Genomic DNA, 25494 nt, shown 5'->3' with positions numbered 1-25494 from the left:
CAAAAGTCTTGAAATGACTGAACCCTAACTCTGCTCTTCAACACTCATTGCACATTATTGGAATACTTGCAAAACTGCTCAAAGATTTGCTAATTAAGTTCTAAGCATGTTCAGTAAAGCCGTATTTTATACATGCAATATTTCATCTCGTAAGTTATATCTCAATTGTATGAGATGTGTGACTTGGTTATGCCAAAAATGGAGGATGCTAGATAGAGTTCATCTCAGTGTGAAGTTGGTAACTACTAAATGCAGACTTTTAATACTATTAACAAGTAGTTTTGAAATACAGTCCTTCCACTAACGATTAATTATCCATGTTCAACAAGGTTTGAAGCTACTTCTATAAACAAGTTTGACCTGGCTTCTGCTTCGGTATAGATATTAACGGACAGATTGACACAGCTCGGGTGATATATTGAATAGTTACTCAAGCCAAGTTGAAAACTGTGGAGAGAACATTTTCCATTGCACGTATAATAAAATGGAATTATTGTAAACTTCCTAAGAGGACAACAGAATGGTGTAGGTAGAAATCTAAAAGCAGGACCCTTGAATGTCTTATTTTCACAAATAATCTTTGAAAAAAAAATTAGAGAAGAGAAAGGAAACTATAAAAGCTTGGCAAGAGAGATGGAATAAGAGTTTTGGATGAGTGAAATTTAGAGAGATTAGTGAGCAAATCAGGGAACATTGTAACAGACCAGTCGAAATGTGACAAAGTTGTAGATAAGCATTGAGACTACAGATGGTTTAGATAGAGGCAAAGATGAGCAAAGATATGAAACTTGAAAACTATATTCTTTGGAGAAAAATAAGGGGTTAAGTACTCAATTTTGGATCCAACAGTAAACAACTTTTAACAATAATTTATTTCCACCTGAGAAAGTGGCTAGGGAAGATTTGGAATTGATGATACAGGCTGAAGTTTGCGACGCAGACTTTGATACAGAGACCTTTGAAATTTTAATGCTACAAAATTGTGGTTAATAAAAAGATTTAAGTTGGAAACTGAAACAATGATGACGACTTCAAGCTTCATGACAGGGATGAGTGAAATTGTTGAAATAGAGATCACACTCAGCTTGTTTACAATATCTCTAATCAGCAACATTCATCATAACGGGAGTTAGTGTGCAATACATAGTCTCAGCATGCATTTCAAAACTTAAAATGGCTGAAGTGGTTATGGATGGCAAGATACGAGAGAAACACGAGAAGGGAACTGTCCAGAAGAATCTGCTGGCAGAGTAGTTTCAAATACCATCATTTATATTAAACAAGCAGCTGTTATTTGCTGTGCAGTCAGTGTTTCCAAAAAAGTTGGGCTTTGCCAGTGAAGGTAAAAGCAATACTTACTTTTTCCATGTCACTGGCAACTTTCAGACTTGATTGGTATAATCTTAATTTTTTTTTTTAATTATTAACTGCGTTCCTTAGTTTCCTAAGCAAGATTGTGAAGAAACAATGTGTGTGTGAGCACCTGCTCCAGAGCAGCAGATAACAATATCAACAAGATTCTGCTTTGCTTATGTTCTAATTTCCTTAAAAATATCTGCTCAGGTGGATACATTTGCACTTTTTGTGTAGGTGGCACATCCTGATCATGATATGATTGTTCAATATTGCTGTTGCTTAGTCATCTAAAATCAAAATAAGGTGTCAACATCATACCATGATGTAGCATTTAAACAGAACACAAGAATATTAAATCTCCCTTGCAAAACCCGATCCAAAAAAAAGCTATTGGCATTGGAGGGGAGTAAGAAGCAATGCAGAAACACCATTGGACTAAAGGAATAAACATGAATCTAAAACAGCTGCAATGGTCACCTGACCACAGGTTAAAGTAAACTGTGAGACTCCCACATAGAATGAACAAAACTGACTGCAATGAAGCTATGAATTTATTTAAAGACAATCAAAGCCAGGTTACTGAATCAGTGTCAAGAAATCAATATCTCCTATTTTAATTCACATTTGTATGGTAACTTCACATACTGGGAGGTGCCAACCTGTCAGTTAGCCAGCTTGAAAAGACAATGAGTTCGACTCAGGAATACACAATCAAGTACATTGCTCTGGTGTTGAAAAGCAGCTGTTGCAGAGAAAAAGAACATGATTCAGAAACTGCAAAGGCTAAAAGACTCCCTCTACCTCCATGCTGTTCTCAGCATCTTGGAAGTTAGTGTATGATGAAAAATCAAATTGGGAAAATAACTATTAGTTGAGAACGTAAAGATATCTAATAACTTTGCCACAGCTGAGGACACCAGTTAACAATTAAATGTCTGTGGTCTCAAATTAAACACTTCAGGGACTCTAAGGACCTGTAAACTATTATATCTTTATCAGTCACTCCCTTTTTAAACTTATTACCTGTGTCTGTGGTTGATATGATGATTATGTTATTTTCATCAGAGTGAGAAGTTAATTAGGATTGCTCCTTCTCCCCCTCAAGGAAATTAATTTCTTAATTTTGTCCTAGTTAAATATACCTTTAACTAAACCTGTAATAGCTGCATGCTAAAAATAAAATTCAAATATTCGTTATGACCAACCGTGGGCACTTTAAAAATAAGGAATCTAATTCTCCCTTCCCATCTGTCCATAACACTACTCAAAGTATTTCTCCCTGAGAAGAGACAGTCTGGGTGTGGTTTTGTTACACAATTGGTCCGATCTAATTTCAAAAGAATTGACCCCTCATTAACATAGTTGAAACTTTATTGCTGGAACAGCACAGCAGGTCAGGCAGCATCCAGGGAACAGGAGATTCGACGTTTCGGGCACAGGCCCTTCTTCAGGAATTCCTGAAGAAGGGCCTGTGCCCGAAACGTCGAATCTCCTGTTCCCTGGATGCTGCCTGACCTGCTGTGCTGTTCCAGCAATAAAGTTTCAACTTTGATCTCCAGCATCTGCAGACTCACTTTCCCCTCATTAACATATTCAAACCTAACTCCTGGTTCAAGCCTTACTTGTGATATGAAGAAAAACGATCATGCTCAATTTTAAGAGTGGAAATAAAGCCAATGCAGATGACTCCAGGCCACCATACTGCTAAATTGATATGGTTTACAACTATTTAATGTCCAAAACCAAGTGCACCACAGAGTTTAATCCCTTACCTCATATGTCATGTCCAGATGTCCTTTCTTACCAAACTAAAGTAGTTAGCATTCGTTACTATGTTAGAATTGTTCTCCTCAATGTTTTTCCTCTATTTTAAATCAAGGCAGCTGGTGATAGCTCAGATGGGGACACAGTACTTGGGCCCAGTAGTTATTGTTTGCCTGCAATTCATAACATTTTACCTTTGGCAAGCCTTTCTACATTATTTTTCCTCTTTTGATGACCTTGATGATTACATATTGATAGAAGAAAAAACCAGAAAGGATAAGAGATCATTGGTGAGCTTGTATGAATGATTTTGGAGGTAAAAGAAAAAACTTATGTTTCACAGCTTCAAATGACAAGCTTAAGATCCAAGTTACTGCCAGCAATTTTCATTTCTGTGATATACTTATGTTATGTGCATCTGGTGAACAAAATTGATAGCCAATTATTAGATTGTCCATATTAATTTTATTCTCACCAACTACTGGGATGTATTCACTGCTGCCTGGTGTGTCACTGGAGTCCATGAAATAAAATTGCTTTTTCTGTAAATAAGTCAGACAAATGTTTTTTAGTTTTCCTTTTTTTTTACATAATATGATTATCAATCAACTTTGTTTCAAAACTGCATTCATTTTGCAAAATTTGAAACTTGTACAGCTCAGTAAAACTTCCTTCACTGTCTTTGACCCTTCTTGGGCTTGAAAATTCAACATCCTGTTAGTAAATCAAATGTAATATAAATCATGTGAGATCCATCAAGACAAGCTTCCTGCAATACTACAACTCCATTTTTTCAACAACTGCAATAAAGAAGTAGAGCTTTTAAAAGAGAACATTGTGCTTTCAATATATTTCAAGGTTGTCAACTCGCCTCATCTTGGGAGCAAAGCAAAAATTTGAGTAAAAGTTTAAAGTATAAATAGTATCCATTTTACATTTTCTTCTTTCACAAAGTCCCATTGTGTTTTGTAAAAATAAGCCTGAATAAGACTTATGACAAGGCTGTCAGTAAACCAGCCATCAAAATTACTATGCTGCTCCATTGGGTTCAGTATCGTGTCCCCCGTCACTAGACTCAATACCAAAATCAATGTAGTGATGTGAAGTCAAAAAGTACTCACAGAAGTCACCAAGTCTGAAAACTGCATAAATGATAATCACTGCCAAACAAACTCTTTGGCACTAAAAAATTAATTCGATAAAATGTGGAGAATCAGTGCTACAAAGCCTGAGGAAACTTAGTGAGTAGCTGTCAACAAAGTGAATAGCCAAAGTAACTTTGACCATAAAAGTTGGGTTTCCCTTAACAGGAATCTAGATAAACACACACATAAGAAAGGAGAAGAAAATGTTGATAGGATGAAGAAAGAAAGAGTGGGAGATGGCTCATGCAGTGTGAAAACTGTTAGATTGAATGACTGGTTTCTGTGCTGTAAATCTTAAGTAATAAGTAAGCACCATTCCAGAAATATGTTTTCCAACCTGCTTAGTTTGCTTAGTCTCACAGTTCACTTTCCTTTTAGAGGCAAGTGATATGATAATTGCTGTACTAATAAAGTGTCAAAACTGAACTCCAACTTTCTTTTATGCTGATGTTCAATATTTTCTGTAATGTTTTAAATCACAATAATTCTTGCCTGACTTCACTCACTACAGCATGCTCAATCCATTTATATTATCAGAGTTCATATCAAAAAGAGCAAGTCAGATGTTTTAATCATGTAGAATATGTCCCACTAGTTAAGCTTGCTCTAAGCAAATCAATGTGTCCTTAAACTTTCAGTTGTACACTGTATGGACCTGCCAAACCATGTATTCAGACCTCAAATCAGGAAAACAGCTTTATCCTCTTGGGGATTGTTTTTATATTTACCTCTCCTCTGAAAATTTGACTGTTTTATTGTAGGTTATGTACCTCTGGCCCATCGCTTCCCAGTCTCCCTGACAATTAAGCACACAACTATGGCAATACCCATCATTTATCAGAAGACGGTATAAGTTTTAAATTCACATGGATTGCTTTACTGAACAAATATTTCTGGCCTTAGCTGTGTCTCTGCGGAGTATGATACTATAAATAGGAGTAGAAGATTTTTGACAGGAAGCCAGGATTAGCAGTAATAAGGTATGGAAAATCATCAGAGAATTACAGAGGCTAAAAAAAATACATGTGCAATAAAGAAGTCAACAGTAAAATTCGGTCAGCAGAATGCAGGGGTCCTTTCGATTAGCCACACAACTATTGTTTCACCAACCAATTTAAACTAATTAAAATTTTAAAACCATTACCATTAAAACTGTTCCTCTTCTGTTATGCTATTATTGCTATTATAATACTGCCACAAAATATCACTTTGTCTGACCAAACAGTTTATAAAGTAAGAACACAATTTAAAATTATGAGGTTACTTCGAAACTGAATTCAAAAGAATTATTTGGTGGAGGAGAGTATAAATGAAGCATATGGTACAGGCTATTGTAGTTACATTATGATCTCTAAAAATTGGATAAATTCTTCAAAATTACTATTCTTCAAATAAGATGTATAATTAGGACAAACTTCCATACAAAAACTATTGATTTCCATCAATATCTTAGACAGTCTAAAACTATTAACATTCCATGCAACACCACAATACCAATCAAATCCACTCAGTATAGATTGGAGCAGCAGTGCAGGTAAGTGTCAAGCTTGGCTCAGGGCAACATGTCTTGATTCAGAAAGGCAGGGGTTTCAAACTGCACTCTAGCAGGTTGAACACATACTCTCAGCCAGTACTTCAGTATTGAACCTAAAGAACACTGTATGTCAGAACTGCTACGTTTCAATTGAAAATAACAGGAGCAACATTTCTCCTAATGTCCTTCAACCAACACTGAAAGCCTATGACCTGTCAAATTTGTTAATGATTGTAGGAGCAATTGACCATTGCCTTTCCTACATTAGAAGTGTTACAACACTTCACAAGAAATACTTTATTAGCACAAAGTGCTTCAGGGTGTTGAAGTCTTGAAGGATATACAAATGTATTTATTTCCTTCCTTTCACTCTTCTTCTGTGTAGGTGAATAATTTCTGCACCAAACTCATGAGCTGCAGCCTTCAACAGCACACTGTTTGGGAACCATGATTTGACAGTAAATATTACTCCAGCCTGCGCCTTTGTAAGGCAGTGAAAGATCACCAACATTATTGTGCTCCATCTTGGGCTCAACTCAAAAAACTCTCTCATGGCTCCTTTCTCCATTCTCAGGCAAATTGTGTGTCTGGAAAATAAAAAAAAGCAGAGATCCACAACGATGCAAGTATTAAAAGTCAAATTAAGTTAACATTATATCTTAACATTATTTTGATATGCTTTAGATCATTTATTCCTGCTTCCAAATTTCTGTTCTCCTTCCTATCAGAAAGATGTTGTGAAATTTGAAAGGGTTCAGAAAAGATTTACAAGGATGTTGCCAGGGTTGGAGGATTTGCGCTATAGGAAGAGGCTGAACAGGCTGGGGCTGTTTTCCCTGGAGCGTCGGAGGCTGAGGTTTACAAAATTATGAGGGGCATGGATAGGATAAATAGACAAAGTCTTTTCCCTAGGGTTGGGGAGTCCAGAACTAGAGGGCATAGGTTTAGGGTGAGAGGGGAAAGATATAAAAGAGACCTATGGGGCAACTTTTTCACACAGGTACATGTATGGAATGAGCTGCCAGAGGATGTGGTGGAGGCTGGTACAATTGCAACATTTAAGAGGCAGTTGGATGGGTATTTGAATAGGAAGGGTGTGGAGGGATATGGGCCAGGTGCTGGCAGGTGGGACGAGATTGGGTTGGGATATCTGGTCGGCACGGACGGGTTGGACCGAAGGGTTTGTTTCCATGCTGTACACCTCTATGACTCTAATGGTCCATTGAATACATTACGAATAACAAACTTGCTAAAAACTTTGTTTTTTAAGACGTTCAATAACTAGAATAAAGCTATATCCTACTGCAGTGTTTATTTGAGCATGAAATCTCCTCAACCTGCACATTGGATAGAATAATTTTTGATTCTACAACAATGAAATTGACTAGAATGGAATGTAAGACTGTCTTTAATACTCCCTCAAAATGTACTTACAACACTAATTTAAATTCTACTCCAACACATAATTGGATACTTTAATTCCTTGTATTCTTCTCGACTTTTCAACAAGGAATATTGAATCATTCAATCCTTTTCAATTCTTCCATAAGTTGACCAAAAGATACAAAAACCTTTGATAAACTATAAATTACTAGTTTTAAACTGCAATACTTACATTTTTATTGCAACTTGCAACAAGGTTCTATTAACTGTACAACCACACAGATAATTGCTGCAACCATGCTCCAATATTGATACCAACAGCAAATAAACAATTTCCCTCATTTTGGACTAGTTGAATTTTGATACCAATCATGCTTTCAACACTATTAAAACCAAAATCTATAACCAGAAAGACTAACACTATTTGAATAAAATGCATTAAACTATCTGGTTTAAAGAAATAAGTTGTGATGAGTAAGAAAATTGAAACTGATAATTTTTATATGAACAATTAGGATATACAGCCAGCTTTCCGCAGCTGCACCATGAAGCTTTATTGTCAACTGCTTTTGATACTGAGCATTGAAGGTGGATGCTTTATTTGCACAGGGTTCTACTCACTTCCTGGTTTCTTTTTAATGATCAGAATCTGCAGACACCACCTCTTATCAACATTATAATCATTGAAAAGCTAAATGTATCAATGTTCCTGAAGTGCAACAAATAACCAGAATACATCATTGTGCTTGTCTGGACTAGACTGTATCTAAATGTTTTCCAAAAGCAAATTGGGATATGGTCTTAAATATACTTTAATCATAACTCAGTGATTAGCACTGCTGCCTCACAGCGCCAGGGACCCAGGTTCAATTCCCGCCTCAGGCAACTGTCTGTGTGGAGTTTGCACATTCTCCCCGTGTCTGCGTGGGCTTCCTCCGGGTGCTCCAGTTTCCTCCCACATTCCAAAGAATGTGCAGGTGAGGTGAATTGGCCAGGCTAAATTGTCCATAGCGTTAGATGCATTAGTCAGAGGGAAATGTAGGGCAATGGGTCTGGGCGGGTTGCTCTTCGGTGGGTCGGTGTGGACTTGTTGGGCGGAAGGGCCTGTTTCCACACTGTATGGAATCTAATCTAATTTAGGGCGGCACAGTGATTAGCACTGCTGCCTTACAGCGTCAAAGACCGGGATTCAATTCCCGCCTCGGGCAACTGTCTGTGTGGCGTTTGCACATTCTCCCAGTGTCTGCGTGGGTTTCCTCCGGGTGCTCCGGTTTCCTCTCACAGTCCAAAAACGTGCAGGTTAGGTGAATTGGCCATGCTAAATTGCCCATAGTGTTAGATGAAGGGGTAAATGTAGGGCAATGGGTCTGGGTGGGTTGCTCTTCGGAGGGTTGGTGTGGACTTGTTGGGCCAAAGGGCCTGTTTCCACACTGTAGGGAATCCAATCTAAAATAAGATGGTCAATGTATCAACTGTGTATTAAACAAAGAAAAAAAAATTAAAAAGCATCAAAACCTAGATTTCTTACTGCAGCTGGTGGCAGTTGGTTCACTCAGTCTTCAATTCAGCTGGAGAGACAGATGACGTGGTGAGCCAATCGTATCTGTCACTGATTCATTGCTGCCTGGAAAACAGGCTTCAGGCAGATAGGAAAACACAGCTGCTGACTAAGTACACCCAGCTCTAAAAGACAGAATTTATCTGGGTAGCCTCACACTGGTTCTAGTTCTTTTTGTAATATGCATACCTTCGACAGGTAGGATCCCTGTAGCAACAATGCTATCAAAATACCAAATGAAGGCAGTATTACACAAGATTGGGAATTTAAAAAAAAACAGTCAACACGTATGACAAACTAATAATCAATTACTACTGATAAAAATGGATTTCTAGTTTTACGCAATTGATTTACCAAAACACAAATGTTATTGACACAAAAGAAAAGTTATCCATCATCAACTTTTGAATGTCTGACTTAGATTTGAATTCCTTTTTTTGATCAATTGACTACCAAAAATACAGATTAGTTTTTAAGCATTAAGTAGTTAGCCACAGTATTTATTCATTTTTTTCCTGTTTATTCATAATGCAAGGTATATGCACAAATAGCCCCTCTTTCCCAAGTAAATGAATAAAATTAATAACTGGAGACTGAAGTATTATAAGCTCTTGCTTTATTGAAACAAAATAACATTAAAAAGGGGGAGTGAAAAAGAGGTAATTGTTCACCAGAACTAAGTTGCATAGCAACAAACACAGTGGAACTAATGCAAATAAGTAATGAAACTCTTTGTTCTGTGTTTAGAAATGGCTAATTTTAGGATGACTAAGCTAATTCCTTACATTAAGCAAATTTCTTTCATTTCCAGAATTTATAAGCTACAGCACTAAAGTTTACTGCAGCTCAAAGACAGTCACCACAAATAACTTAAATGACATGATAATATCTTGTAAATTCAGATGAATTGCTTTCACCTATGAACCCTGCACTGAATCCAGTATGGCTTCTATAATGCAGATTAATGAACCATCGAACTAAACGTTTCAACAGCCCTGGATGAAAATACAACAAATATATATGTGGCTTGAAGATATACCACCCAGTGAACTGCAACTGCAAACATATTAACATACGAGTTAGGAGCAGGAGAAAACTCTTTAGTCCCTCAAGCTTGTGATGATATTTAATAAAATCATAGCTGATCAGATTGTAATTTGAAATCTGCTTGTTCACCCACCAGTTTAAGGTTAACAGCTTATGACAAGTACTGCACCTCAAACGTTATTCTGATGCAATCAGCATTCTAGTGCAGGATTGTTGCCATGTAACATTAAATCTGTTTCATTTTCCACAGATGCTTCCAGATCTACTGAACTATAAACAAAAACAGAAAATGTTGGAAACACCATGTTGGAGGAGTAGGCAGCTCCTACCCTAACCAGTACTCCATGCTGAAACCTGCAATACAGTATGTCACAAAAACATAAAGTATTGGATTTAGTCTGCAACTAACAGAGGAACACTTGCTTTTTAAACTGTCAAATTTATTTTGGAAGGAAAATTCTGTCTTCTGATTGCAGGAGCACATGTTGAAAATAGAGTGAGAACATCATTCTGCAGCCCGTTCTCCTATTGAACAATTTTCCACATCAAGAAAATAGCATTCCAAAATGACCACTTTGTAAAATATTTTAGTCATTATTTTTAAATACTTTAGTCATTATTTATTACTGAACTGCAATCACATCTAATTTTAGGACAGATTTGCAAACAAACTCGAGTGGTCCATAAAAACGACAAAGTGTCAGCCTATATTATGTATTCAGGCCCATAGGTGAGTTCAAAACCTGCTGATTCAAAGGCCAGAGCGTAATACTTTAGCATACTTTTTACACTGCAAAAGTAAAATTTGTGTTAATATTGTACAAATAATAATTTGTTAGCACAGAACTTCCAGACTGCCAATCTTTCAAGAGTCTACATCCAGCATCACACCAGCACTGAAATTCATCTACCATGTTACTCATTTGTGTGGCACGCAGAACATCTTTCTGGCTTGACGGCAGCCTTTTGTTAATGGCAAATACCACTCAGGTTGCCACTGCATAGCAGAAATGTGAAACAGCTGGAATACATGAGGTTACACAGAACCCTGTTCTTTGCTTTCAGCAAGAACACACATATAAAATGTGTCTGTTTCAGTGCAACAAAACAGGGACAGCCATTCTCTAGTTCATTTACGAGGACGCTGTCTTAACCTGACTTGTTTAAAATTTAAACAAAGTTTGGCAGTTAACTGCCAGTGATCATTAACTAGTGTATTCTCCATGGTAACACCACTACCAATCAGACCCCACTTGCCAACAAATCAGCACTCTTTTCTCATACAGTATTAATAGTTTCCTCTTTACTTTCATATTTTGCATGAATTGCCCTGACAGGTACAAGATGAAAAACTTTGACAAACTGTATTTTCCAGCAACACATTATTGTACAGATATTAACAATCACTTCCTTCAAAGCTCTGACTGATAACTGTAGAGAAATATAATTGTCAGTGTCCTTGACCTACAGAATACTGCTGGAAAGTAAATTTATAAAAGTTATGTCAAGATAAACATCTAGCTATACTATGGGCAGAATCTTCAGTATGCTGCATCACCCTAGCATGTTGTACTCTGCACAGCTGAAGTTGGCAAAGAGGGGATGTGATGTATTCTGACAAGTTGGGACAACGGTAACCATTTTCTGAAGAAAAAGATGAAGACTTGACAAGGAGAAACATCTCATTCATCATGGTAGAGCACATTGACACAGGTGCAAGAAGCCAGACAAGACTGAATTGACACCCAGTTCCAATATGAGAGACCTGGGAGCAGTTATCACTCATTGACACCAATTTGTTTCTGCTTGAAATACAAACTGTTGATGTCCATTCACATAAAGAAATAAAAATTTTGTTTTTTGTTCCTTTACTTTTGCTTTCCTGAATAAAAGTAAGGTTTGGAAAGTTTTCTAGAATGTAAAAAGCCCTACACTGAATAATGTTACACTGGATAAGAATAGCAAACCCTTAGACACAGTTCAAAGATGGAAAAACACTTACGATAGGTAATATATGTAGCTTGGACCCTAAATAGAGAGAGCTCCTGAAAAATGTTACTAGGGACAGAGAGGGAAACCCTCTGTAAAACTCAACAAAATTGACACGAAGTCAATTTCAAGTAAAAATTCAGCCCTATGATATTCCTCTATCAGATCTGAATAACTGACCAACAATATCATGTGTGAAGATTAGATTACTTACAATGTGGAAACCGGCCCTTCGGCCCAACAAATCCACACTGACCCGCTGAAGCGCAACCCACCCAGACCCACTACCCTACATTTACCTCTTCAACTAACACTACGGGAAATTTAGTATAGCCAATTCACCTAACCTGCGCAGACTCAGGGAGAATGTGCAAACTCTACACAGTCAGTAGCCTGAGGCAGGAATTGAACCCAGGACTCTGGCGCTGTGAGGCAGCAGTGCTAACCACTGTGCCATCGTGCCGCCCACCGCGAAGAATGAGCATTTACAGAAAACACCAGATAACTGCTGTTGTCCACTGAATCAGAACTCCAATATCAGTCCACTTCACAAAGGAAGAAAAAAATAAGTAAGAGCACAAAATAAATTACAGCACATCCAGGTTTTTTTCAGTAGTATCTGATAAACCATTGCTTGTTAAAAACAGAATACATTGCAGGTTTTGTCCAAAACAAGCAAAGACATGCAACATGGTCAGAGCTCTGAGTTACACCATTGGCAATCTGCCAGATTAGGCTACAGTAATAGAAAAACAGGCATAAAATCAAATATGTTAATCTCTAATGGTTAGAAATGGGCAACCACTCTGTTTCGGTTAATGAAGTTAGGTGTTGCTTTTTGAACAAATTGGATAGTACCTGAAGGCAATAAAATGTCTGGAGAACCTTTTTCCAAACAGTGCTCTAGAAGGGTTTCACAATGTTCAATGTGCTCCTATAACTGAAATGTAAAGCATTCTGTTCTTGTGATGGTCAATGTTATTTTGACCAATAATGACAAAGAAACATGTAAACTTTTTACTATACATTCAATACGATTAGATCTTTCCAAAGCAAGTGAGGGAGCTGATTCAACAATTAAGCTATATTTACCAGAAAATAGGGCAAATCGAAGAATAATATAATTAATATAATCAAGGAAAATGTATATTGTTACCTTTGTAAACTTCATACTACTTGTCAGTTAATCGCACCAACTCTTAACTGAATGATTCACAATAAACGAAGTGAAAACCAGAATTGTTGACTCATATTTACCAAATTTAATTGCTGGAAATTGACCTCATTACCCCTCCTACTTTCCAGCTCTAATTCTCAGCAGTTTATATTAGTGTGAAATAAGCCAAGCAGAATTGTTGCATTATTCTCTAACAAATGCATGAAAATAGTTGTAATTCTGTTCCCTATTTCTTCAATTCAGATGCTAAATGTTTGGCTTTGGTGGGAAAGCAAGACTGTAAAGGAAGTTGGAGGGGGGAACTCCCTTTCTTGTTCGCCATCTGCTGCTCACCCTGTCCCAGACCTTCTCATAATCAAACTTTTTGTGAGTTACATGCAGTGGATCAAATGTCAAAATTAACAGCAGAGCACCTTATAAATTTATGGTTGAATTTTCATAACTCTGCCTTTCAGAAGTTGGCCAAATAGAGCACAAAAATTGCTGGCAACAAATAACTGTCCAGTTGACACCATAGCATTACTCAGCTAACCCTAATGCTGGATACCATAGTACGCCCTGGAGGGAGGTAGAAATCCATTGAAAATAGAAAACAAAGTTCAGGACATTGCTAAGAACTCTACTGTCATTTTTGCATTGAATAAAATGGAACTTGTCCTTTGTACCTTTTGAGCAGCATCAAATAATGCCCAAATTATGATCATGTTCCACAGCTACCTGATGAAGCTAGTGCTTCCAAATAAACCTGCCCAAATTAAAGAAGAAATTAATTCTTTAGTTCAACCAGGAAGAAATTCTCCAGCTGCCACTGACTAGCCTTAATGAAAGCAGTTTCATCACATCCCTTTGACCCTAAACCTCCACTCCATCTATGTCCAAACATTGTCCACGTCCCCTGGAATTCCTTCCTCACTTACTATCCAAAGGCTGGCATCATGCACAGGGGAGCCTGACCATCCGCTGTAGCCCATTATCCTGAAGGCTCTTGCAATGGATCTGGCTTCCCACCGTTATACTGTTAAAAATCACATAACACCAGTTAAAGTCCAACAAGTTTATTTGGAAGCACTAGTTTTCCAGATGCCTTTTAAATGTTGCAATTGTACCAGCCTCCACCACTTCCTCATGGCAGCTCATTCCATACAAATACCACTCTCTGCGTGAAAAAGTTGCCTCTTAGGTCTCTTTTATATCTTTCCCCTCTCACCCTAAACCTATGCCCTCCAGTTCTGGACTCCTCCCACCCCCAGGAAGAAACTTTGTCTATTTACCCTATCTATGCTGCTCATGATATTATAAACCTCTATAAGGTCACCCCTCAGCCTCCAACACTCCAGGGAAAACAGCTCCAGCCTATTCAACCTCTCCCTACAGTTCAAATTCTCCAACTCTGGTAACATACTTGTAAATCTTTTCTGAACCCTTTCAAGTTTCACAACATCCTTCCGACAGGAAGGAGAGCAATATTCCAACAGTGGCCTAACCAATGTCCTGTACACTATACTCTGACTAATAAAGGAAAGCATACCAAACACCTTCTTCACCATCCTATCTCCCTGTGACTCCACTTTCAAGGAGCTATGAACCTGCACTCCAAGGTCTCTTTGTTCAGCAACACTCCCTAGGACCTTACCATTAAGTGTATAAGTTCTGTTAAGATTTGTTTTCCCAAAATGCAGCACCTCGCATTTATCTAAATTATACTCCATCTGCCACTTCTCAGCCCATTGGCCCATTTGATCAAGATCCCCGTTGTAATCGGAGGTAACCTTCTTCGCTGTCCACTACACCTCCAATTTTGGTGTCATCAACAAACTTACTAACTATTACTCTTATGATCACTTCCAAATCATTATCCGATTATCCAAATACCAGTTATCCCAAAATAGGATTATCCGAAGGAGGTCTCGAGGTCCCGATGGAAACACTACATCAAAGACATGTTTCCAACAGTGATCGTGTTTTTTATTTACAGTGATGAAACAGGCACCGTCTCCAAATGACTGACCTCCCGCCCTCTATCTCTCCCCACACTTTCCCTGGGGTTCTACAGAAGGGTGTACTCTAACCTCCCCTCCTCCCGTGCATCCCAGGAATAAGCTCTCCAACATTGTCCTGTACAGGGCAAACATGGAACCTGTCAAAAATGTGCAGTAAAAAGTTGTGTGTGTGCGTGTGGCTGTGTCTGTACCCCACAAAAGCAGCTGCTGCAACAGCAGCAGTCTTGTTGTTGGTGTACAGTCCAGCTGTGGTGTAAAGCGGCGGGCTGTGTTGGAGACAGGGGCTTGCACATTTTGTGCTGGGATGCAGGGGATGTGGTTGTACTGGGTTGGGGGTAGGTAGGGAGAGAGGGGCGGGATTGGACTGGGTTGGGGTGGAGGGCGGGTTTGGACCGGGTTGGGGGGCAAGTTTGGACCAGGTTGGGGGTGGGGGGGGCGTGGTGAGGTGGGGTCTTGCGTGCTGTGTGCTGAATGGAGAGCAGACTTTAAAATTCCGAGCCCCAGAGGAAAGGCACTTAATCGATTTTCCGATTAAGTGCCCGCCCATCTCATTCGGATAATCAAGTTCTCCATGTATTCCATGAGATCTAACCTTGCTAATCAGTCTCCCATGGGGAACATTGTCGAACGCCTTACTGAAGTCCATATAGGTCACATCTACTGCTCTGCCTTCGTCAATCCTCTTTGTTACTTCCTCAAAAAACTCAATCAAGTTTGTGAGACATGATTTCCCACACATAAAGCCATGTTCACTATCCGTAATCAGTCCTATCCTTTCCAAATACATGCCTATCCCTCAGGATTCCCTCCAACAACTTGCCCACTACCGACGTCAGGCTCACTGGTCTATAGTTCCCTGGCTTGACCTTACCACCTTTCTTAAACAGTGGCACCACGTTAGCCAACCTCCAGTATTCGGGCACCAAACCTACGACTATCGATGATACAAATATCTCAGTAAGAGGCCCAGCAATCACTTCCCTAACTTCCCACAGAGTTCTAAGGTACACCTGATCAGGTCCTGGGGATTTATCCACTTTTATGTATTTCAAGACATCCAGCACTTTCCTCCTCTGTAATATGGATATTTTTCAAGATGTCACAACTCAGCACTAAAACCTGCATTTAAACAATATGCTGCCAAAAGAAAATTTATGTCTTAGTTATAAAATTGTTCCACTGCTTTTGCACACCATGTGTATTATTTTGATTAATGTCAGCCAGAGTTAAAAGCTAAAAGGACAAGCCCACTCACGGTTGCTGAAACATGTCCCATTTTCAATTGCAGTACTTCATTGTTTTTCCTTCACAAAACACAAAAACATTTGATGCACCAGGGTAGATTTTCTAAATGTTTCATTGGATTTCAGCAGTAAAGTGGATATAACCAACTGGAAAATGGACTGCTAGATGCCTGACAATCTTTCACTATCCGATGAAATGCCATGAATTTTACAGAATGAATAAACAACTGTCATTTGGGTGGCCACAAGTACCTGAAAACAAAATTTAATAATGACCATGTTTATAATTTTCCTTCACCACTGCAAATTGCTAATTCTACAAATCACTCAGCTAAGCTGGCATCCAAAAATCAAGTTTAAAAACCTAATGAAACCACATTTTTTTCCTTAAGTCCAAGTGAGTTATTTAGCTATGTTAGAAGTATTAATTCCATACTCAAAACCCATCGGGTGGCTCCTGTGAAAAAAATATCAAGCACTTATTTTAAAATCTAACCTAAGGATGAATCAATCTCAAAATGTTGCATAATTCAAATGCATCATCAGAAGATTACTAATTAGTTCCACAAAACACCCCCAGTCGATTACAAGTCAAACAGATTCTCAAACTTCACTGAAAAGGCAAATACCAACCACAAAAGCAGCAGTGGAGCTGCAACTGACCTTATGACTCTAGATAGGCAAGACCTTATATAGAAGCTGAATTGTAATTTTTTTAAAAATCTGATCAAAGACCTGAAATCTTAATTCCACTTTGATGTCCACAATTCTTAACCGGCCTTCTGAATGCTTCTATTTTTATGGTTTTGAGTTCAAATTTTCAGCATTTGCAGTCTTTTACGGTGTGATAAAATTCAACGAGCTCACAAACAACTTTTGGAGATGGAAATGAAGCATCCCTCTCTGATCTGGGGTGTGCACACTTCTCCTTAATCTCAGTTGTACAGTCACTCCAAAAAGTTGGCCAATACCAATAAATCCCTCAAATTTCTTTTCTTGCCCTTTTTATTCCAACGAAGAATGCCTTTGTTTTTACACATCTGCAGGCACACAGACATGCTGCAAATTAAAGGCAGTAGCATGTCAGCAGCTTATACTATACCTTCTTAAAATGCACAGTTGCTTTGCATACAGTTCAAAGACAGCAATGATTAATTATCACATTGTCAACACAACTTAAGATGGGCAAAAAACGTACTCTTGTCAACATCACCCATGTCCCAAAAAAGTAAAGAAACCTCGTCTTCTTGTGTTGGACATAGTTTGTGAGGATGGTCAGGGCCAACAAAAATATGACAAGGTGCATCACTATCATCAAGAGAGAATGCCAGAAGTAGGAGTAGGGGGCAGGGGTGTGTGGAATGTGCAGTCAAGTGGGAAAAAGCTAATGTTTCTCAGAACACACAACAGATTTCATACTTTGACATACCTTAGGGCCACTCATACATAAAACATACTACAGTTCACCATTCAAAAGATGTTCCCATCAGAACCAGGAAACGCTGGAAAACACTCAGGCCAAGCTGCATCTGTGAAGAGAAACAGTTAATACTCAAATCAATGACCCTTCATTACAGCTGATGTTGACTTAGCCTCCATTAATATTGTGCTTGCCTTCACTGTATCCCACTTAAATGATCACTACATTTTATTTAACTTCACAGAATTAAAAACTGTAAATTTAAATTGAGGGCAGCAGGAAAGCACCACCATGTTACGTTAAGCTGTAGAGTCCAGGTCTCATATCCTTTTAGTGGCTTATTTTCTGTGAATTTATCAGGAAAGTCAAATTATGTTCAACTGTACTTGCAGAACTAAATGAAAACAGCCTCCTTCAGAAAGAAATGCCTAGGATCCCATGGACATAGGATCATTCGGAAAATTTAAAATGACAAAAGATCTACTGTTTACACAGATGGAGCTTTTGTCTTCCCTGAAATTCTTCTTGAAAGCACCCCTTATAGTCAGTTGCACAACATGAAAATGTTTACATTTTTCCCACAGGCATCAACAAAAGCAGCTAACAAATTGCACCAGTTTGAAATAATACAATGCACTGTGAACCAATTCTAATAGCTTGGTCATAATTGTTGGTACAACAGGTGCTTTGTATGGAAATGTTAGGCGAATGATATACTGTACATATAGATTTTATATTAACAAGAGATGTTTGCTCCTGTTATAATACAAGTTCAATCTCAGTTATGTAATTATTGAAACTGTTCACCCACTGTTTGCAATTTCCATAATTGGTTTCTTTTGTTGATAATGCAGAATGTACCTGGCCTAATGTTAATATCGAGCAGGGACAGGTTATAGGCTTCAAATGGAATTTTGCAAATAGTAACTTTGTTGTTTTGAAGCATTAGACATAATTGAAGTCTGAAGAATTATTTGAATCCACATCATCTTGAAGCTCTGCCATAGTTTCCAAAATTCAAGGACAGGTCAAGCAATGGTAGAACTGTTTACTCCATCCAGAAGAGAGAAAGTGAGAGCTGCAGATGCTGGAGATCAGAGCTGAAAATGTGTTGCTGGAAAAGCGCAGCAGGTCAGGCAGCATCCAAGGAACAGGACAATCGACGTTTCGGGCATGAGCCCTTCTTCAGGAATGAGGAAAGTTTGTCCAGCAGGCTAAGATAAAAGGTAGGGAGGAGGGACTTGGGGGAGGGGCTTAGGAAATGCGATAGGTGGAGGGAGGTCAAGGTGAGGGTGATAGGCCAGAGTGGGGTGGGGGCGGAGAGGTCAGGAAGATAATTGCAGGTTAGGAAGGCGGTGCTGAGTTCGATGGATTTGACTGAGACAAGGTGGGGGGAGAGGAAATGAGGAAACTGGAGAAATCCGAGTTCATCCTTTGTGGTTGGAGGTTTCCCAGGCAGAAGATGAGGCACTCTTCCTCCAACCGTCGTGTTGCCATGGTCTGGCGATGGAGGAGTCCAAGGACTTGCATGTCCTTGGTGGAGTGGGAGGGGGAGTTAAAGTGTTGGGCTACGGGGTGGTTAGGTTGGTTGGTCCGGGTGTCCCAGAGGTGTTCTCTGAAATGTTCTGCAAGTAGGCGACCTGTCTCCCCAATATAGAGGAGGCCACATCGGGTGCAGCGGATGCAATAGATGATGTGTGTGGAGGTGCAGGTGAATTTGTGGCGGATATGGAAGTGTCCCTTGGGGCCTTGGAGGGAAGTAAGGGGGGAGGTGTGGGCGCAAGTTTTGCATTTCTTGCGGTTGCAGGGGAAGGTGCCGGGAGTGGAGGTTGGGTTGGTGGGGGGTGTGGACCTGACGAGGGAGTCATGGAGAGAGTGGTCTTTTCGGAACGCTGATAGGGGAGGGAGGGAAATATATCACAACACTGTTCCTTGGATGCTGCCTGACCTGCTGCGCTTTTCCAGCAACACATTTTCTACTCCATCCAGAAACATACTTCCTGATCTCCTGTGGTACTCCTAATCACTTGTGCCAGATCTGTATAGCAATTCTTAAGGTAAATTTGTTCTTACTCGGTTAGACCATTAAAAACCACACTTCAACTACTGAATGTGGATATTTTCTAATCAACCTGTTCAGGAATGTTATTACTCACGTCTGGAGCAGGTGGAACTTGAATCCAGGCCTCCTGGCTCAGAGGTAGGGCTAGTACCACTGTATCCCAAGAGCCTGACTAACTACTGGATGTTTCAAAATGCTTCAGACAAATGCAACCTGAGGTCAATTAGATACTAACTGTTGGTTAGCACTACCTTGGCAATTGCTTGTAAATTAGACGTGTGGTGATCAGACCATTGAAATTTAATTGAAAATACTTTCTTATAGGAGCAAGTACATGTATTTTGTTGTGATTTGAGGTTTCATGAATATGATAATTAAGCTAATTAGGCAGAGCTTGAATTCACACTTTGCACATGTCACATCTTCAAACGAAGATTCTTATTATAAGTACCAACTGATCTCCTGTGTCTTTATTATGATTGTGATTTTTCAATTCTAAAGAGGCAGGCTAAGAAAACAGCCTGAAGAAATTTTTGAAATTTATCAAGAACAGTACAACAAGATGACACGATCTTTGTGCTCATATACATGCACACTACACCACAAATAGGACAGAATCTATATGCAGTGAGGCTGACAGAGAAGCTTCTGATCACACCAAGAAAACTCCCAAATGAAAAATCAAAGAGCAATCATTGGACAGCAATTTAAACCATAGCACTGCAACAACTTCTTCATTAATAAATTTACTCAAAACTATCATTAAATATTTAAACATAACAAAATAATCAGATTAGTATTAGACCCAGACTAAATTATTGTTTCACATCTTACTCAGGAGAATCTTGCTTTCCATTAAATCTCTTCATTAAATGCACATTTTACACTTTTTACTGCGTGGGAAAGTGATAATTGAATTCAAGTTTGAGAAGAAAATGTTTTAGTCCTGACATGTTATGCTCTTATGAATGAATATACCCTTGTGATGCCAGAGCATATTTTAATCCCTATCAACAAGGTATAAATGTCAGTCATAGAGTCATAGAGAAGTACAGCATGGAAACAGACCCTTTGGTCCAACCCATCCATGCCGACCAGATATCCCAACCCAATCTAGTTCAACCTGCCAGCACCCGGCCCATATCCCTCCAAACCCTTCCTGTTCATATACCCATCCAAATGCCTCTTAAATGTTGCAATTGTACCAGCCTCCACCACTTCCTCTTGCAGCTCATTCCATACACATACCACCCTCTGCGTGAAAAAGTTGCCCCTTAGGTCTCTTTTATATCTTTCCCCTCTCACCCTAAACCTATGCCCTCTAGTTCTGGACTCCCCAACCCCAGGGAAAAGACTTTATCTATTTATCCTATCCATGCCCCTCATAATTTTGTAAACCTCTATAAGGTCACCCCTCAGCCTCCGACGCTCCAGAGAAAACAGGCCCAGCCTGTTCAGCGTGTCCCTATAGCTCAAATCCTCCAACTCTGGCAACATCCTTGTAAGTCTTTTCTGAACCCTTTCAAATTTCACATCTTTCTGATAGGAAGGAGAACAGAATTGCACGCAACATTCCAACAGTCCTGTACAGCTGCAACATGACCTCCCAATTCCTGTACTCAATACTCTGACCAATAAAGGAAAGCATACCAAATGCTGCCTTCACTATCCTATCTACCTGTGACTCCACTTTCAAGGAGCTATGAACCTGCACTCCAAGGTCACTTTGTTCAGCAACACTCCCTAGGACCTTACCATGAAGTGTATAAGTCCTGCTAAGATTTGCTTTCCCAAATGCAGCACCTCATATTTATCTGAATTAAACTCTATTTGCCACTTCTCAGCCCATTGGCCCATCTGGTCCAGATCCTGTTGTAATCTGAGGTAACCTTCTTCGTTGTCCACTACACCTCCAATTTTGGTGTCATCTGCAAACTTACTAACTGTACTTCTTATGCTCACATCCAAATCATTTATATAAATGACAAAAAGTAGAAAACCAAGCACCGATCTTTGTGGCACTCCACTGGTCACAGGCCTCTAGTCTGAGCAGAAAGTGGTACTTTCCATAAGCTCCAAAAGAAGTTGGGGTAGGAAGTTCACTTTGAGTTCAAGAAAATTATGTTTAAACAAGAGAGTTAAGCAGAATGGTTCGACTTCCTCTTTCTTGTAGTGTTTTACAACTTAATGCAAAAATGTTGTGAAAACATTTTGCTCATAATAAAATGTTTATTGAATATTGCCATAATGACCTGAAGTTAGGTACTGTATATAAATTTCATTGACAAATAAAATTGCTGAGAAAGGGAAACACAAGAAACTATCTGCAATAAGACCTTTATTCTGGCAAGAAGCCTGAAACTTTCTGTTACTTCTATTTTGAACAACTGCACACGGATATGAAATTGCATATTTTCCCTAAAAGTGGTGGTAAACTAGTTCTATGAAGGAATCCATTTGCTCTGATGAAAATTAGCAAGCACTTGTCTGAATTATAGTTAAATCTACTTCCAGGAATTTGGGCCTCCAGTGCAGGACTGAGGTGCTGTCCTTTGGATGAAACTTTACTGAAACATTATTCAGAGGGCCTGTTGTCCCCCCAAAAGAAACTAAAAGATTTCACAAAACTAGAAGATCAAGGGCACGATCCCTCATGCCTTGGACACCATTCATCTCTGAATCAACATTGTAACAGAATATTTTTATCAGTATTACATTGTGGTTCATGGGAAATGCCTGTGCAAGAATCTACTTCTGCAGCCAATTTATGCATTACCATTTACAACTCATTTCCTAGCACTTATAGGCAGTCCTTTAAAATGGGCATCTTTTGTAACTAGAAAACTGAACAATAATCTCAAAAAACAAACTCATATTTGAATCAAGTCTTTGCCTGCTTGAAAACTGAAAAAGCTGTGGATGCTGTAAATCAGAAACAAAGACAAAAGTTGTTGAAAAAGCTCAACAGGTCTGGCAGCATCTGTGAAGAGAAATCAAAGCCAACTTTTTGGGTGCAGTGACCCTTCCTCAAACTGATGGTAGCTTGGAAAATGTCAGTTTATATGCAGAAGATAGGGTAGGGGGGAACAGGGTTAAGGAGTAAATTACATGTGAAGGTAGAATCCAAAGTGGGAAAAGTAAATTTGAACGGACAAAGGTATGCACAACAATCTTGCTGGAAGGGTGAATAATGGCAGACTATACATGTTATCACATTGTCTGCCCATTACATACAATCTATTGTTAGCCACTAACAGTCTCCATTATAGCTATTCCCTTTCCCAGCCAGATCATTATCCTCTCCTTTGTCTGTCCAATTGCTCTTTTCTCTCTTTGGGTTCTATCCCTACCTATTATTTGCTCCTTACTCCCTTCTCCCACCCTATCTTCTGCATGTTAAACTGACATTTCATAGCTACCATTAGTTCTGAGGAAGGGTCACCAGACTTGAAACATTAACTTTGATTTCTCTTCACAGATGGTGCCAGACCTGCTGAGCTTTTCCATCACGTTCTGTCTTTGTCTTTGCCTATTTGAGTAGGGTGGTTCCATCTGCTCCGTTTACTGCCCAAATAAAAGCAAAAATATGCAATAATCCAGCACAATGAACATAATCATTAATGAAGTGATGGAAGGATCATCTACAGTACAATCAAGTGGCATTTACTCAACATCTTTTAACAACTGCATTTTTCAACTCCTGGGCTTGACAGTTTTGTTGCTTCTTTTGATTAGTCACAGAAGTGAGTTTTGATTTTCTGAATATCAAATAACTCCTTTCAGGTTTCTAACCAAATACTTCTGATTTGGAATCTCCAAAATAAAACCTTTACACCAAGGTAACCTATGTTCTAACAGTTCATACATCTAACTTCCACCAGGACTGCTGCAGGACCTCTGCAAACTGAAAAACAAAAGCTTTTTCAAAGATTTATGGGTTTCTCCCCAAGCAATAAAAAAATCTGATCCTTCACAACAGAAAACAAGCTTACACTCCTCTGTTTGCTCATAAAACTCTCCAAATACAAACAAGTCTTCATTATCACACTAACAACTTCTTCTCTCATACTAGTTTTAAAGAAAAATAGTGGCTCCAGAAATATTGGCAAATTAATCATTGAACTTTCTTATACATATAAAATCCGCAAGCCATGAGTTAAAACTCCAAACACTCTGTTACAAATCACACATCTTACATCAAAACTTGCAAAATAAACTGAAGGGTACTGTCTCACCACAGCACAAGGCTATGGTAAATTTGGGGCATTTGGATGCTCCTCTTGATCAATACTACACAGAACTTTGGCAATGGTTTGAAAGCAGGACAGCTTTCTCTTCATTCAGCATTTGAGCTGTGTGACACAAAGGACCTGAGGATTAATGAGAGAAGAAACTGCAGTTGTACTATCAACCATCTCCTCGATCTAAACACGTTAAATACCCACAAAACATTTTTTCAATTGTCTTTTACTGAACAAATACAAAAAGAATCAGACATGCTTACATTCACATTTCTGCTTGAAAATCACAATGATGCAATCAGAGAAAAAGCCAAGCAAAAGCCACAGCCTTAACCTTGATTTATTGTGAAATATTGAGTGGTCAGAAGTGTTTAGTCAACAAATATCTTATTGCAACTTTCAGCCACAGAGGCATGCAAGCCGCGCAGTAACAGATCAAGAGATAACAAGTAAATAAGATGAATTGTTCTTTCTTTTCTCCTGCAGTGCTTACTGCTACTTGGAAAAAAGAAAAATATTTGAAAACATCAAGACATGAACATTTTACTGAAAAAGTACAGCCTTTTGGAGGAACTTAACCCTTTAAGTACAAAAAATATATAAAATATTGCTGATCAACCACCTACAATTATTCACGGTGGCTCAGTGGTTAGCGCTGCACCCTCACAGTGCCAGGGACCCGGGTTCGAATCCAGCCTCGGGTGACTGTCTGTATGGAGTCTGCACATTCTCCCAGTGTCTGTGTGGGTTTCCTCCAGATGCTCCGGTTTCCTCCCACAGTCCAAAGGTGTGCAGGTCAGGTGGATTGGCCATACTAAGTTGCCCATAGTGTTAGGTGCATTAGTCAGAGGGAAATAGGTCTGGGTGGGTTTCTCTTCGGAGGGTGTGGACTTGTTGGGCCGAAGGGCCTGTTTCCACACTGTAGGGAATCTAATCTAAAAAGATGTACATTCTGTTCCAATCAAAGTATCACACTTCTTCAAATAGACTTTTTTCCTTTGTACATTCAGTTATTTCTAGCATTCTCCAAAATTCCGCCTTAAAGTCTGCTCAAAACCCAGATGCTCAGTCACACTAGCTGGAAGCAAAATACTAACTCTGGCATGTGTAGCTTCAACACCTACATTACCCCTCTTCCTTAAATAGCAACACTCAAGCTTTTCCTGCATCTTCCATGTGACAATTCAATATCAAGCTCTAGGTCATCCAAACTGTCTTCAAGCTCATCAAACGCAGAAAGAAAAAACAATACATCTTATGCCAGCATCTATGTGGATCGTTTATCAATTCATCACCTTCAAAAACTACATTTTCCAGCTAAATCCTGGTACTATACAGCACAAGTCATGCTAATCCTTTATTTGGTCTTCCTAGCTGCTATCTGCTTTGTCTCTAAGATCATACTTTGTCATCTCCATTGTACCACCTCCCTGGATTCCTACCTCTTCCACAACTCCTAGAAATCTTAATCCATACCTTTAACACCTCACAACCTGAATTTTTCCATGGTCTCATCATTAGCTTCTCCTGCTTCACCCTCACAAACATCTATGAATCTAACTCTGATAGCCCAC

At 39.0% G+C, this 25494-nt stretch overlaps 1 protein-coding gene across 4 annotated transcripts in view; it reads right to left on the bottom strand.

Annotated features, from left to right (window-relative positions):
- The window catches only part of LOC122559083 (microphthalmia-associated transcription factor-like), a 286328-nt gene that overhangs the window by 201368 nt on the left and 59466 nt on the right, over positions 1–25494 (bottom strand). Inside the window, exon 2 of one of the 4 annotated variants that reach the window (XM_087994442.1) lies at positions 17627–17726. The exons of 2 other annotated variants lie outside the window; for them this stretch is intronic. The gene's annotated coding sequence lies outside the window, so the exon portion shown is untranslated. Of the gene's footprint in view, positions 1–12634; positions 12660–17626; positions 17727–25494 lie in introns of those variants that run through there. One more of the 4 variants, XM_087994443.1, reaches the window with a different exon arrangement.

The sequence above is a fragment of the Chiloscyllium plagiosum genome, unplaced genomic scaffold (assembly GCF_037043375.1).
Source record: "Chiloscyllium plagiosum isolate Xiang-an unplaced genomic scaffold, Cpla_swu_hap1 HiC_scaffold_14, whole genome shotgun sequence".
NCBI lineage: Eukaryota > Metazoa > Chordata > Chondrichthyes > Orectolobiformes > Hemiscylliidae > Chiloscyllium > Chiloscyllium plagiosum.
Note: the sequence above shows the minus strand (reverse complement) of the source record. Positions and strands in the feature narration are given on the sequence as shown.